This window comes from Anomaloglossus baeobatrachus, chromosome 3 (assembly GCF_048569485.1).
Source record: "Anomaloglossus baeobatrachus isolate aAnoBae1 chromosome 3, aAnoBae1.hap1, whole genome shotgun sequence".
Lineage (NCBI taxonomy): Eukaryota > Metazoa > Chordata > Amphibia > Anura > Aromobatidae > Anomaloglossus > Anomaloglossus baeobatrachus.
The window spans coordinates 599,273,658-599,289,310 of NC_134355.1; the positions used below are offsets into that span (position 1 = coordinate 599,273,658).

Here is a 15,653-nt window from a genome sequence, read left to right on the forward strand (position 1 = left end):
ACGTCAGTGATTCTGGTACGTTTGTGCTTTTTTTAAAACGTACCAGAATCACTGACATACGCAGACCCATTATAATGAATGGGTCTGCTCACACGTCAGTGATTTTTCACTCCACGTGTCTCCGTGCGGCGTACCCGCGTGTGCGTGATTGCCGCACGGAGACATGTCCATTTTTTTCTGGCATCACTAATGTCCCACGGACCACGCAGTGGTGTGGTCCGTGAAACACGTGCCAGAAAAAAACGTGCTTTTAAAATAAAAATCATTTTTACTCACCCGGCGTCCAGCGATGTCCTCTGCAGCCCGTTCTCCATGCTGCTTCTGAGCCGCCTCATTACTGTCGCGCATATTCATTATGCGCGACACAGCCGACCCGGAAGCAGCTGCTGCGGGGATCACCGCCGGCCGGATGCTGCACCGCGGGAGCGATCAGCACCATGGAGAGCGGGACCGCGCACAGGTGAGTTGTTTTCTAAGTGCAATCACGGGCCACGGAGAACGGAGCCTGGATTGCACTTAGACAACCCACGTGTGCCGTGAATCACGGCACACGCAGGGACATGTGCGTGTTTTACACGCCAGTGAAAAATGTCACTGTTTTTCACTGACGTGTGAAACGGGCCTAAGAGTGTTCTGAAAGTCTTGTATTCGATCCATTGGAACCTTCCCTGAAAGATGTAAGAATGGGATAAATCTGCTTACTAATGGGGCTCTCGGCTGGACACAAAGACCTGCAGCTCAGAAGAATGAAACTTTTGTCCTTCTCAGCCATGAACTTCTTATCTCGCTCCTGCATGTACCTCCATTGATTCTTGATATTCTGCACAAAAAGAATTAAAAAAAAAAAAAACAATTATAAATTAAGTTTAAAATTTTTGAAAATAAAAAAATGCAGCAATCAAGAAACTACAGGAGCTATCTGCAGAGCACAAGATTTATTTTCATTTAAACTATATTAGTGGCCACTTGTGCAATGACTTTAGGAAAATGACTGCACCAGCGTTATTAAGGAAAACATAAGAAAACATAAAAACAAAACATAAAACTTACCAACAGCTCAATGCTTGTCCTGAGTAGCATCATCTCTGGACCCACATCTTCTCGCTGTCTCCTGAAGCTGCTCCATCTATTCCATTCTGACTTGTATCTCCTCAAGATGTCCGGTTCCAAGGACTTCTCACCTGGAAGGTTTAGATCCAGGTCAATACCTGTCACACATTGTTAGCAGACTTCTCTAACGTTTTCTCGCATTTGGAACAAATTAACAAAGTTTCCTTTTTCCCCTGTACAATATTCTGCTATTGACTCGTTCGCCTCCGGCACGTGCTCCTCCAGAATTTTGCTCTTCTGTTCCCGCTCCTCAGCGCTGAGTGCTGGAAGAGGCCGGTGCGGGTTACCAGCCATCATAGTATACACTGTTCCAACTACACTAATATTGTCTGTCCAAAAAACACCCAACTATCTTCCAATTTCTCTTTCCAAAGCTCAATTGCCACCACAATTTGGAATAATTCTAGACAGTAACAATTTCTTCTGTCGCCCCTTTTCCTTCAAATCTTTGGGCCCAACTCCATCTCCCTACAACAAGGCCACAAAACCCACTGACCTCAAGGCGGCATGGAGAAATTACACTAATCCGCACCCAAACATTGTAAAAATCTGTTACATTTTTTTCTTACAGCAAAATTCCTCTTCAGAGTCTTTATAACCCTGATTTGGGGAAACATTTTCTTCCCCCCCAACTCCACTTAACTTCAGTTACCGGAAGAAAACCTTCTTCGTTGGACTCATCCTACATGCAAAGATCAGGCAACCGAACAAACCCACATACTTCTAAGTGTCACCATCACAACCCTTTTACAACAATTCTTAAACACAACATCCCTTTGACTGGACAATTATCGAAGACACTTTTTTTCTTTCACATTTTATTTGATTCATTAATTTATCCTCTAAAATTTTTGGCAACTCCAAGTGTCATAGTTTGATCATCTCATTTCCTGACAAAATCTGGGGGTGACAATGAACAGACATACATATCTTAAAACCTGATCGCCACAACTTTTCCTAATAGCCAACTATTCTGAGCTTTCCCCTTGTAGAGAACCCCCTTTCTTTTCGGGTTCCCCTCCATAGCTTTCAGACACTTTACAGCATTAACATATTAAACCTATTTCCTTTCTTATTACATCCTCTTCATCTGATCATACATCCCCGTCTAAAGAATCTCTATCAGACTTACTCGGCTGCTGCGGTGCTTCTTGGATTGTTTCTCTCTGTGACATGGACATGCGTCGCTGCTTACAGGGCCTGACTTCTGTCCTTCATCCTCCTCCTGCTGCTCAATGTCCACATCTTGTCACAATCTTCTTGTTTTGATCCCTGTAACAAGAGGCACTGTGCGAGTATGCGTTCCAATGTGGCTTTTCCAAAATGTTGTCACTATACCACAACTAAACTGACAATGCAGCAAATCATGGCCAGCTACATTAACTACTGGTCTCCAACCTCCATATCAAGGTCCCTAGTGAATGGCCCATCTGGGTATCCTCTAAAAACTCCTGGTGGCTATGCACCAGCCTACTTACCTAGTGGCCAAAGCTGGAGACTGTAGCTGAAAGGATCCTGGTTTGCAAAACTGTTTGCCAATCTATCCACAGACCACTTTATAAGCTAGAAAGGTCTGCCAAATATTTAATGCCAGAGTGATCACCGGCATAACACCTTTTTTGATGTCCACTGTGCAATGCCGCAGTAATTTGCCGCCTGACTTTATTCAAGCTGGATGCTACACGCATTTCCAGCCCTACCAGAAGTGACTGATCTTGAATCCTATGAAAACGTGGTGCCACCACTGCTGCAAAGCATCTGACTGCTCAACTTCATGCTTCTACCCTGCTAGATCCCAGCTAACAGAAGTCTAAATCCAGGAAACTCACACACACCTGCCCCTCCCCCCGTGGCTGGCTAGGCTTCCTGCCCTCTTGGAATATCTTTGGAAGTATTATCTTCCACTTGGGCCTCTTCATCAAAGGTTCCATGGATCTTTGGCACCTTGGGCTTTTGTAGCCTGCCACCGGGGTGCATTCTTTGGCCTTTTTGCAAACCACCGAGGCGCACCTTGGGCTTTTGTAGCCTGCCACCGGGGTGCATTCTTTGGCCTTTTTGCAAACCACCGAGGCGCACCTTGGGCTTTTGTAGCCTGCCACCGGGGTGCATTCTTTGGCCTTTTTGCAAACTACCGAGGCGCACCTTGGGCTGTTGTAGCCTACCACCGGGGTGCATTATTTGGCCTTTTTGCAAACCAACAGGGCACAGCTTGGGCTTTTGTAGCCTGCCACCGGGGTGCACCCACCGCTTCCCGTTGGTGAATCACCGGAGTCCACCGCTTTCCATTGGTGAACCACCGGAGTCCACCGCTTTTCGTTGGTGAACCACCGGAGTCCACCGCTTTTCGTTGGTGAACCACCGGAGTCCACCGCTTTCCGTTGGTGAACCACCGGAGTCCACCGCTTTCCGTTGGTGAACCACCGGAGTCCACCGCTTTCCGTTGGTGAACCACCGGAGTCCACCGTTTTGCGTTGGTGAACCACCGGAGTCCACAGTTTTGCGTTGGTGAACCACCGGAGTCCACAGTTTTGCGTTGGTGAACCATCGGAGTCCACCGCTTTCCGTTGGTGAACCACCGGAGTCCACAGCTTTCCGTTGGTGAACCACCGGAGTCCACCGCTTCCCGTTGGTGAACCACCGGAGTCCACAACTTCCCGTTGGTGAACCACCGGAGTCCACCGCTTCCCGTTGGTGAACCACCGGAGTCCACCGCATCCCGTTGGTGAACCACCGGAGCCCACCGCATCCCGTTGGTGAACCACCGGAGCCCACCGTTTCCCGTTGGAATCTTTTTAGAACTATTATCTTCCACTTGGGCCTCTTTATCAAAGGTTCCATGGATCTTTGACATTTTGTGTCTGTGATGTGGTCCCCTGCCTGTCCTGTGCGGACACCTTTATGATTCTGCACAGTGTTCTTTTTTTCCCAACTTTCATTGTTCCTGGACACTGTTTTTTAGCATCTCCAAGTTCTCAGTCTGTGACCTTCTACAGGTGTTCACTGGTTTTGTCCAGGGCCTACTTTAGTTGCATCTTGTGGTCATATCCCTGATCCTCCTTGATACGGCTTCTGGACATGTCTTTGGTCACTTTGATCTTGACTGCAGCTACTGGTGATGTCCTGATATCATGATTGTGTTTGCAGTTTACGGCAATGTCCCTGGTGCCTGAAATCCTGATTTCAAATTATGAACATGTCCATGAAGCTTGTGATTCTGGATCATCTCCTGGCTATCACTGGTGTCCATAATCCTAATTGCTGTTCCTGCATTTATCACTGGTGAAGATGATCCTGGTTGCAGCTTTAGCCGTGTCCATGGTGCTTCTGCTCCTGGATACAGCACTTGGTCGTGTTCCTGTTGCTCGTGATTTTGCTTTGTAGCCTGCCACAGGGGTGCATTCTATGACCTTATTGCAAACCACCGAGGCGCACCTTGGGCTTTTGTAGCCTGCCACCGGGGTGCATTCTTTGGCCTTTTTGCAAACCACCGAGGCGCACCTTGGGCTTTTGTAGCCTGCCATCGGGGTGCATTCTTTGGCCTTTTTTCAAACCACCGAGGCGCACCTTGGGCTTTTGTAGCCTGCCACCGGGGTGCTTTCTTTGGCCTTTTTGCAAACCACCGAGGCGCACCTTGGGCTTATGTAGCCTGCCACTGGGGTGCATTCTTTGGCCTTTTTGCAAACCACCGAGGCGCACCTTGGGCTTTTGTAGCCTGCCACCGAGGTGCATTCTTTGGCCTTTTTGCAAACCACCGGGGCGCACCTTGGGCTTTTGTAGCCTGCCACCGGGGTGCACCCACCGCTTCCCGTTGGTGAACCACCGGAGTCCACCGCTTTCCGTTGGTGAACCACCGGAGTCCACCGCTTTCCGTTGGTGAACCACCGGAGTCCACCGCTTTCCGTTGGTGAACCACCGGAGTCCACCGCTTTCCGTTGGTGAACCACCGGAGTCCACCGCTTTCCGTTGGTGAACCACCGGAGTCCACCGCTTTCCGTTGGTGAACCACCGGAGTACACCGCTTTCCGTTGGTGATCCACTGGAATCCACCGCTTTCCGTTGGTGAACCACCGGAGTCCACCGCTTTCCATTGGTGAACCACCGGAGTCCACCGCTTTCCGTTGGTGAACCACCGGAGTCCACCGCTTTCCGTTGGTGAACCACCGGAGTCCATCACTTGCTGTTGGTGAACCACCGGAGTCCACCGCATCCCGTTGGTGAACCACCGGAGCCCACCGCTTCCCGTTGGAATCTTTTTAGAACTATTATCTTCTACTTGGGCCTCTTTATCAAAGGTTCCATGGATCTTTGACATTTTGTGTCTGTGATGTGGTCCCCTGCCTGTCCTGTGCGGACACCTGTATGATTCTGCACAGTGTTCTTTTTTTCCCAACTTTCATTGTTCCTGGACACTGTTTTTTAGCATCTCCAAGTTCTCAGTCTGTGACCTTCTACAGGTGTTCACTGGTTTTGTCCAGGGCCTACTTTAGTTGCATCTTGTGGTCATATCCCTGATCCTCCTTGATACGGCTTCTGGACATGTCTTTGGTCACTTTGATCTTGACTGCAGCTACTGGTGATGTCCTGATATCATGATTGTGTTTGCAGTTTTCGGCAATGTCCCTGGTGCCTGAAATCCTGATTTCAAATTATGAACATGTCCATGGAGCTTGTGATTCTGGATCATCTCCTGGCTATCACTGGTGTCCATGATCCTAATTGCTGTTCCTGCATTTATCACTGGTGAAGATGATCCTGGTTGCAGCTTTAGCCGTGTCCATGGTGCTTCTGCTCCTGGATACAGCACTTGGTCGTGTTCCTGTTGCTCGTGATCTTGCTCTGTAGCCTGCCACCGGGGTGCATTCTTTGACCTTTTTGCAAACCACCGAGGCGCACCTTGGGCTTTTCTAGCCTGCCATCGGGGTGCATTCTTTGACCTTATTGCAAACCACCGAGGTGCACCTTGGGCTTTTGTAGCCTGCCATCGGGGTGCATTCTTTGGCCTTTTTGCAAACCACCGAGGCGCACCTTGGGCTTTTGTAGCCTGCCACCGCGGTGCATTCTTTGGCCTTTTTGCAAACCACCGAGGCGCACCTTGGGCTTTTGTAGCCTGCCACCGAGGTGCATTCTTTGGCCTTTTTGCAAACCACCGAGGCGCACCTTGGGATTTTGTAGCCTGCCACCGGGGTGCATTCTTTGGCCTTTTTGCAAACCACCGGGGCGCACCTTGGGTTTTTGTAGCCTGCCACCGGGGTTCTCCCACCGCTTCCCATTGGTGAACCACCGGAGTCCACCGCTTTCCGTTGGTGAACCACCGGAGTCCACCGCTTTCCATTGGTGAACCACCGGAGTCCACCGCTTTCCGTTGGTGAACCACCAGAGTCCACCATTTTGCGTTGGTGAACCACCGGAATCCACCGCTTTCCGTTGGTCAACCACCGGAGTCCACCGCTTTCCGTTGGTGAACCACCGGAGTCCACCGTTTTGCGTTGGTGAACCACCGGAATCCACCGCTTTCCGTTGGTGAACCACCGGAGTCCACCGCTTTCCGTTGATGAACCACCGGAGTCCACCGCTTCCCGTTGGTGATCCACCGGAATCCACCGCTTTCCGTTGGTGAACCACCGGAGTCCACCGCTTTCCGTTGGTGAACCACCGGAGTCCACCGCTTTCCGTTGGTGAACCACCGGAGTCCACCGCTTTCTGTTGGTGAACCACTGGAGTCCACTGCTTTCCGTTGGTGAACCACCGGAGCCCTCCGCTTCCCGTTGGAATCTTTTTAGAACTATTATCTTCCACTTGGGCCTCTTTATCAAAGGTTCCATGGATCTTTGACATTTTGTGTCTGTGATGTGGTCCCCTGCCTGTCCTGTGCGGACACCTGTATGATTCTGCACAGTGTTCTTTTTTTCCCAACTTTCATTGTTCCTGGACACTGTTTTTTAGCATCTCCAAGTTCTCAGTCTGTGACCTTCTACAGGTGTTCACTGGTTTTGTCCAGGGCCTACTTTAGTTGCATCTTGTGGTCACATCCCTGATCCTCCTTGATACGGCTTCTGGACATGTCTTTGGACACTTTGATCTTGACTGCAGCTACTGGTGATGTCCTGATATCATGATTGTGTTTGCAGTTTTCGGCAATGTCCCTGGTGCCTGAAATCCTGATTTCAAATTATGAACATGTCCATGGAGCTTGTCATCCTGGATACATCTCCTGGCTATCACTGGTGTCCATGATCCTAATTGCTGTTCCTGCATTTATCACTGGTGAAGATGATCCTGGTTGCAGCTTTAGCCGTGTCCATGGTGCTTCTGCTCCTGGATACAGCACTTGGTCGTGTTCCTGTTGCTCGTGATCTTGCTCTGTAGCCTGCCACCGGGGTGCATTCTTTGACCTTTTTGCAAACCACCGAGGCGCACCTTGGGCTTTTGTAGCCTGCCATCGGGGTGCATTCTTTGGCCTTTTTGCAAACCACCGAGGCGCACCTTGGGCTTTTGTAGCCTGCCACCGGGGTGCATTCTTTGGCCTTTTTGCAAACCACCGAGGCGCACCTTGGGCTTTTGTAGCCTGCCACCGGGGTTCATTCTTTGGCCTTTTTGCAAACCACCGAGGCGCACCTTGGGCTTTGTAGCCTGCCACCGAGGTGCATTCTTTGGCCTTTTTGCAAACCACCGAGGCGCACCTTGGGCTTTTGTAGCCTGCCACCGGGGTGCATTCTTTGGCCTTTTTGCAAATCACCGGGGCGCACCTTGGGCTTTTGTAGCCTGCCACCGGGGTTCACTTACCGCTTCCCGTTGGTGAACCACCGGAGTCCACTGCTTTCCGTTGGTGAACCACCGGAGTCCACCGCTTTCCGTTGGTGAACCACCGGAGTCCACCGCTTTCCGTTGGTGAACCACCGGAGTCCACCGTTTTGCGTTGGTGAACCACCGGAATCCACCGCTTTCCGTTGGTGAACCACCGGAGTCCACCGCTTTCCGTTGGTGAACCACCGGAGTCCACCGTTTTGCGTTGGTGAACCACCGGATTCCACCGCTTTCCGTTGGTGAACCACCGGAGTCCACCGCTTTCCGTTGGTGAACCACCGGAGTCCACCGCTTTCCGTTGGTGAACCACCGGAGTCCACCGCTTTCCGTTGGTGAACCACCGGAGTCCACCGTTTTGCGTTGGTGAACCACCGGAATCCACCGTTTTGCGTTGGTGAGCCACCGGAATCCACCGCTTTCCGTTGGTGAACCACCGGAGTCCACCGCTTTCCGTTGGTGAACCACCGGAGTCCACCGTTTTGCGTTGGTGAACCACCGTAATCCACCGCTTTCCGTTGGTGAACCACCGGAGTCCACCGCTTTCCGTTGGTGAACCACCGGAGTCCACCGCTTTCCGTTGATGAACCACCGGAGTCCACCGCTTCCCGTTGGTGATCCACCGGAATCCACCGCTTTCCGTTGGTGAACCACCGGAGTCCACCGCTTTCCGTTGGTGAACCACCGGAGTCCACCACTTTCCGTTGGTGAACCACCGGAGTCCACCGCTTTCCGTTGGTGAACCACCGGAGTCCACCGCATCCCGTTGGTGAACCACCGGAGCCCACCGCTTCCCGTTGGAATCTTTTTAGATCTATTATCTTCCACTTGGGCCTCTTTATCAAAGGTTCCATGGATCTTTGACATTTTGTGTCTGTGATGTGGTCCCCTGCCTGTCCTGTGCGGACACCTGTATGATTCTGCACAGTGTTCTTTTTTTCCCAACTTTCATTGTTCCTGGACACTGTTTTTTAGCATCTCCAAGTTCTCAGTCTGTGACCTTCTACAGGTGTTCACTGGTTTTGTCCAGGGCCTACTTTAGTTTCATCTTGTGGTCATATCCCTGATCCTCCTTGATACAGCTTCTGGACATGTCTTTGGTCACTTTGATCTTGACTGCAGCTACTGGTGATGTCCTGATATCATGATTGTGTTTGCAGTTTTCGGCAATGTCCCTGGTGCCTGAAATCCTGATTTCAAATTATGAACATGTCCATGGAGCTTGTGATTCTGGATCATCTCCTGGCTATCACTGGTGTCCATGATCCTAATTGCTGTTCCTGCATTTATCACTGGGGAAGATGATCCTGGTTGCAGCTTTAGCCGTGTCCATCGTGCTTCTGCTCCTGGATACAGCACTTGGTCGTGTTCCTGTTGCTTGTGATCTTGCTCTGTAGCCTGCCACCGGGGTGCATTCTTTGGCCTGTTTGCAAACCACCAAGGCGCACCTTGGGCTTTTGTAGCCTGCCACCGGGGTGCATTCTTTGACCTTATTGCAAACCAACGAGGCGCACCTTGGGATTTTGTAGCCTGCCACCGGGGTGCATTCTTTGGCCTTTTTGCAAACCACCGAGGCGCACCTTGGGCTTTTGTAGCCTGCCACCGGGGTGCATTCTTTGGCCTTTTTGCAAATCACCGAGGCGCACCTTGGGCTTTTGTAGCCTGCCACCGGGGTGCACCCACCGCTTCCCATTGGTGAACCACCGGAGTCCACCGCTTCCCGTTGGTGACCCACCGGAGTACACCGCTGCCCATTGGTGGACCACCGGAGTCCACCGCTTCCCGTTGGTGAACCACCGGAGTCCACCGCTTCCCGTTGGTGAACCACCGGAGTCCACCGCTTCCCGCTGGTGAACCACCGGAGTCCACCGCTGCCCGTTGGTGAACCACCGGAGTCCACCGCTTCTCGTTGGTGAACCACCGGAGTCCACCGCTTCTCGTTGGTGAACCACCGGAGTTCTCTGCTTCCCGTTGGTGAACCACCGGAGTCCACCGCTTCCCGTTGGTGAACCACCGGAGTCCACCGCTGCCCGTTGGTGAACCACCGGAGTCCACCGCTGCCCGTTGGTGGACCACCGGAGCCCACCGCTTCCTGTTGGTGGACCACCGGAGCCCACCGCTTCTCGTTGGTGAACCACCGGAGCCCACCGCTTCCCGTTGGTGAACCACCGGAGTCCACCGCTTCCCGTTGGTGAACCACTGGAGCTCACCGCTTCCCGTTGGTGTACCACCGGAGTACACCAATTACCATTGACCTACTTGTGTGAAAGAAGGGAATTTTGTTACTTACCGTAAATTCCTTTTCTTCTAGCTCCTATTGGGAGACCCAGACGATTGGGTGTATAGCACTGCCTCCGGAGGCCACACAAAGCAATTACACTAAAAAGTGTAAGGCCCCTCCCCTTCTGGCTATACACCCCCAGTGGGATCACTGGCTCACCAGTTTTAGTGCAAAAGCAAGAAGGAGGAAAGCCAATAACTGGTTTAAACAAATTCCCTCCGAAATAACCTCGGAGAACTGAAAACCATTCAACATGAACAACATGTGTACCCGAAAAACAACCAAAAATCCCGAAGGACAACAGGGCGGGTGCTGGGTCTCCCAATAGGAGCTAGAAGAAAAGGAATTTACGGTAAGTAACAAAATTCCCTTCTTCTTCGGCGCTCCATTGGGAGACCCAGACGATTGGGACGTCCAAAAGCTGTCCCTGGGTGGGTAAAGAAATACCTCAGTTAGAGCTGCAAAGACAGCCCTCCCCTACGGGGAGGCAACTGCCGCCTGCAGGACTCTTCTACCTAGGCTGGCGTCCGCCGAAGCATAGGTATGCACCTGATAATGTTTGGTGAAAGTGTGCAGACTCGACCAGGTAGCTGCCTGGCACACCTGTTGAGCCGTAGCCTGGTGACGCAATGCCCAGGACGCACCCACGGCTCTGGTAGAATGGGCCTTCAGCCCTGATGGAACCGGAAGCCCAGCAGAACGGTAGGCCTCAAGAATTGGTTCTTTGATCCATCGAGCCAGGGTGGCCTTAGAAGCCTGCGACCCCTTGCGCTTACCAGCGACAAGGACAAAGAGTGCATCCGAACGGCGCAGGGGCGCCGTGCGGGAAATGTAGATTCTGAGTGCTCGCACCAGATATAACAAATGTAAATCCTTCTCATACCGATGAACTGCATGAGGACAAAAAGAAGGCAAAGAGATATCCTGATTAAGATGAAAAGAGGATACCACCTTCGGGAGAAACTCCTGAATGGGGCGCAGCACTACCTTGTCCTGGTGGAAGACCAGGAAGGGAGCCTTGGATGACAGCGCTGCTAGCTCAGACACTCTCCGAAGAGATGTGATCGCTACCAGAAAAGCCACTTTCTGTGACAGTCTAGAAAGTGAAACCTCCCTCAGAGGCTCGAAGGGCGGCTTCTGGAGGGCAACTAGCACCCTGTTCAGGTCCCATGGATCTAATGGTCGCTTGTACGGGGGTACGATATGACAAACCCCCTGCAGGAACGTGCGCACCTTAGAGAGTCGTGCTAGACGCTTCTGAAAAAAGACGGATAGCGCCGAGACTTGCCCCTTAAGGGAGCCGAGCGACAAACCTTTTTCTAACCCAGATTGTAGGAAAGAAAGAAAGGTAGGCAATGCAAATGGCCAGGGAGACACTCCCTGAGCAGAGCACCAGGATAAGAATATCCTCCACGTTCTGTGGTAGATCTTAGCGGACGTGGGCTTCCTAGCCTGTCTCATGGTGGCAACGACCCCTTGGGATAATCCTGAAGACGCTAGGATCCAGGACTCAATGGCCACACAGTCAGGTTCAGGGCCGCGGAATTCCGATGGAAAAACGGCCCTTGGGACAGTAAGTCTGGTCGGTCTGGTAGTGCCCACGGTTGGCCGACCGTGAGACGCCACAGATCCGGATACCACGCCCTCCTTGGCCAGTCTGGGGCGACGAGTATGACGCGGCTGCAGTCGGATCTGATCTTGCGTAGCACCCTGGGCAAGAGTGCCAGAGGTGGAAACACATAAGGGAGCCGGAACTGCGACCAATCTTGCACTAAGGCGTCTGCCGCTAGAGCTCTGTGATCGCGAGACCGTGCCATGAAGGTCGGGACCTTGTTGTTGTGCCGGGACGCCATTAGATCGACGTCCGGCCTTCCCCAGCGGCGACAGATTTCCTGAAACACTTCCGGGTGAAGGGACCATTCCCCTGCGTCCATGCCCTGGCGACTGAGGAAGTCTGCTTCCCAGTTTTCTACGCCGGGGATGTGAACTGCGGATATGGTGGAGGCCGTGGCTTCCACCCACATCAGGATCCGCCGGACTTCCTGGAAGGCTTGCCGACTGCGAGTCCCCCCTTGGTGGTTGATGTATGCCACCGCTGTGGAGTTGTCCGACTGAATTCGGATCTGCTTTCCTTCCAGCCACTGCTGGAAGGCTAGTAGGGCAAGATACACTGCTCTGATCTCCAGAACATTGATCGGAAGGGTGGACTCCTGCTGAGTCCACGTACCCTGAGCCCTGTGGTGGAGAAAAACTGCTCCCCACCCTGAGAGACTCGCGTCCGTCGTGACCACCGCCCAGGACGGAGGTAGGAAGGATCTTCCCTGTGATAATGAGGTGGGAAGAAGCCACCACTGCAGAGAGTCTTTGGCCGTCTGGGAAAGGGAGACTTTCCTGTCCAGGGATGTTGACTTCCCGTCCCATTGGCGGAGAATGTCCCATTGAAGTGGGCGCAGATGAAACTGCGCAAACGGAACCGCCTCCATTGCCGCCACCATCTTCCCGAGGAAGTGCATGAGGCGTCTTAAGGAGTGCGACTGACTTTGAAGGAGAGCCTGCACCCCAGTCTGTAGTGACCTCTGCTTGTCCAGCGGAAGCTTCACTATCGCTGAGAGAGTATGAAACTCCATGCCAAGATACGTTAGCGATTGGGTCGGTGACAGATTTGACTTTGAGAAGTTGATGATCCACCCGAACGTCTGGAGAGTCTCCAGTGCAACATTCAGGCTGAGTTGGCATGCCTCCTGAGAGGGTGCCTTGACAAGTAGATCGTCCAAGTAAGGGATCACAGAGTGTCCCTGAGAGTGCAAGAAGACTGCTACCACTGCCGCCATGACCTTGGTGAACACCCGTGGGGCTGTCGCCAGACCAAATGGCAGAGCTACGAACTGAAGATGGTCGTCTCCTATCACGAAGCGTAGAAAACGTTGGTGCTCTGTAGCAATCGGCACGTGGAGATAAGCATCTTTGATGTCTATTGATGCTAGGAAATCTCCTTGAGACATTGAGGCAATGACTGAGCGGAGGGATTCCATCCGGAACCGCCTGGCGTTCACATGCTTGTTGAGCAGTTTTAGGTCCAGAACAGGACGGAATGAGCCGTCCTTCTTTGGCACCACAAAGAGATTGGAGTAAAAACCTTGTCCTTGTTCCTGAAGAGGAACAGGGACCACCACTCCTTCTGCTCTTAGAGAATTCACCGCCTGCAGAAGGGCATCTGCTCGGTCGGGATGTGGGGAAGTTCTGAAGAACCGAGGCGGAGGACGAGAACTGAACTCTATCCTGTACCCGTGAGACAAAATGTCTGTTACCCACCGGTCTTTGACCTGTGGCAGCCAAATGTCGCAAAAGCGGGAGAGCCTGCCACCGACCGAGGATGCGGAGGGAGGCGGCCGAAAGTCATGAGGCAGCCGCCTTGGAAGCGGTACCTCCGGCTGCTTTCTTGGGGCGTGAGTGAGCCCGCCAGGAATCAGAGCTCCTTTGCTCTTTCTGAGTCCCCTTGGACGAGGCGAACTGGGGCTTGCCCGAGCCTCGAAAGGACCGAAACTTTGACTGCCACTTCCTCTGTTGAGGTTTGCTTGATCTGGGCTGGGGTAAGGAAGAGTCCTTACCTTTGGACTGTTTAATGATTTCCGCCAATTGCTCACCAAACAGTCTGTCTCCAGATAATGGCAAGCTGGTTAAACATTTTTTAGAAGCAGAATCTGCTTTCCATTCCTTTAACCACAAGGCTCTGCGCAAAACTACAGAGTTGGCGGAAGCCATTGCGGTACGGCTCGTAGAGTCCAGTACCGCATTAATAGCGTAGGTCGCAAACGCAGTCATTTGCGTAGTTAAGGACGCCACTTGCGGCACTGCTGGACGTATGAAAGAGTCCACCTGTGCCAAACCAGCTGAAATAGCTTGGAGCGCCCACACGGCCGCGAATGCTGGAGCAAACGACGCGCCAATAGCTTCATAGACAGATTTCAACCAAAGGTCCATCTGTCTGTCATTGGCATCTTTAAGTGAAGCCCCATCCTCCACTGCAACTATGGATCTAGCTGCAAGCCTGGATATTGGAGGGTCCACTTTTGGACACTGGGTCCAGCGTTTGACCACGTCAGGGGGAAAGGGATAACGTGTATCCTTAAGACGTTTGGAAAAACGCTTGTCCGGATTAGCATGGTGTTTCTGGATTGATGCTCTGAAGTCAGAGTGGTCCAGAAAGGTGCTCAATTTACGCTTGGGATACAGGAAATGGAATTTCTCCTGCTGGGCAGCTGCCTCCTCTGCTGAAGGGGCTGGGGGAGAAATATCCAACAGCCTATTGATGGCCGCTATAAGGTCATTTACCATGGCGTCACCATCTGGCGTATCCAAATTGAGTGCGGTGTCAGGGCTAGACTCCTGATCACCCACCTCTGTCTCATCATATAGAGACCCTTCTCGCTGAGACCCTGACCCGCGTGATGACGTGGAGGGTCTCTCCCAGCGAGCTCGCTTAGGCGGCCTGGGACTGTCATCGGAGTCAGAGCCCTCAGCCAGTGATGCCTGGGACCCCCGTGAAGTACGGATTAGTTCCAACTGAGGGGGACCGGGGAACATAGGGACAGTAGTGTCCATGGTCTGAGCAACTGGCCTGGACTGCAAGGTCTCCAGGATTTTTGTCATAGTCACAGACATTTTATCAGCAAAGACTGCAAATTCTGTCCCCGTCACCGGGGCAGGGTTCACAGGCGACTCTGCCTGGGCTACTACCACCATAGGCTCTGGCTGACGAAGTGCCACTGGGACTGAACATTGCACACAATGAGAGTCGTTGGAGCCTGCTGGTAGATTAGCCCCACATGCTGTACAAACAGTGTATACAGCCCGTGCCTTGGCACCCTTGCGTTTTGTGGATGACATGTTGTTGTCTTCCCAGAGCAATATAGGGTATACAGCCAAGAAGCGACCGTACAGTGCAGTATATATCTATAGATATCTGGTACAGGAAAAAGTACACCAATACACACTGTGGCACAAGAGGGGCCAGCACTAAAGTGCTGCTTACCGCCCGCTAAACGCGGGTGTGTGGTCCAGAAATCCCTAGTCTTGGGTCTCCCAGAGCCTGTGTCCGTCCTCCAGCCAGAACTGCATGCGGGAATGGCTGCCGGCGTCCTGTGGAGGGGGGGGCGGGCCCTGGGCGTGCCAGACCAAAAGCGGGAAACCTGTGTCCCACTGTGCCAAGTGAGAGGGCTGGAGCATGTAAATAAGGCTCCAGCCCTCGGCGCTGAGTAAACGTACAGCGTCTCTCCCCTTCCCTGATTGACAGGGAGGGGGCGGGAACGAAGCGGAGCTAGGCCGCAAAAGCCGGGGACTAAATTTATAAGCGCCGCCGCCGTAAAAGCGCGGTCGGCGCTAAGTCCCCGGCGCACTACAAGTCCCAGCCGCGCCGCCTCTCCGAGAGTGGCCGGCGCGGTAGTTCCCAGCACATGAAGTC

The 15,653-nt window shown here is 52.5% G+C and overlaps 1 long non-coding RNA gene across 1 annotated transcript in view; it reads right to left on the bottom strand.

Moving 5' to 3' along the window:
- Positions 1 to 711: 711 nt before the first annotated feature.
- Positions 712 to 15,653, bottom strand: part of LOC142295638 (uncharacterized) — a 30,545-nt gene continuing 15,603 nt past the window's right edge. The window contains exons 2-3 of the long non-coding RNA XR_012751506.1: positions 1,051 to 1,181; positions 712 to 820 (exon numbers count right to left, since the gene is read on the bottom strand). This is a non-coding gene — a long non-coding RNA (uncharacterized LOC142295638). The remainder of the gene's footprint in view (positions 821 to 1,050; positions 1,182 to 15,653) is intronic.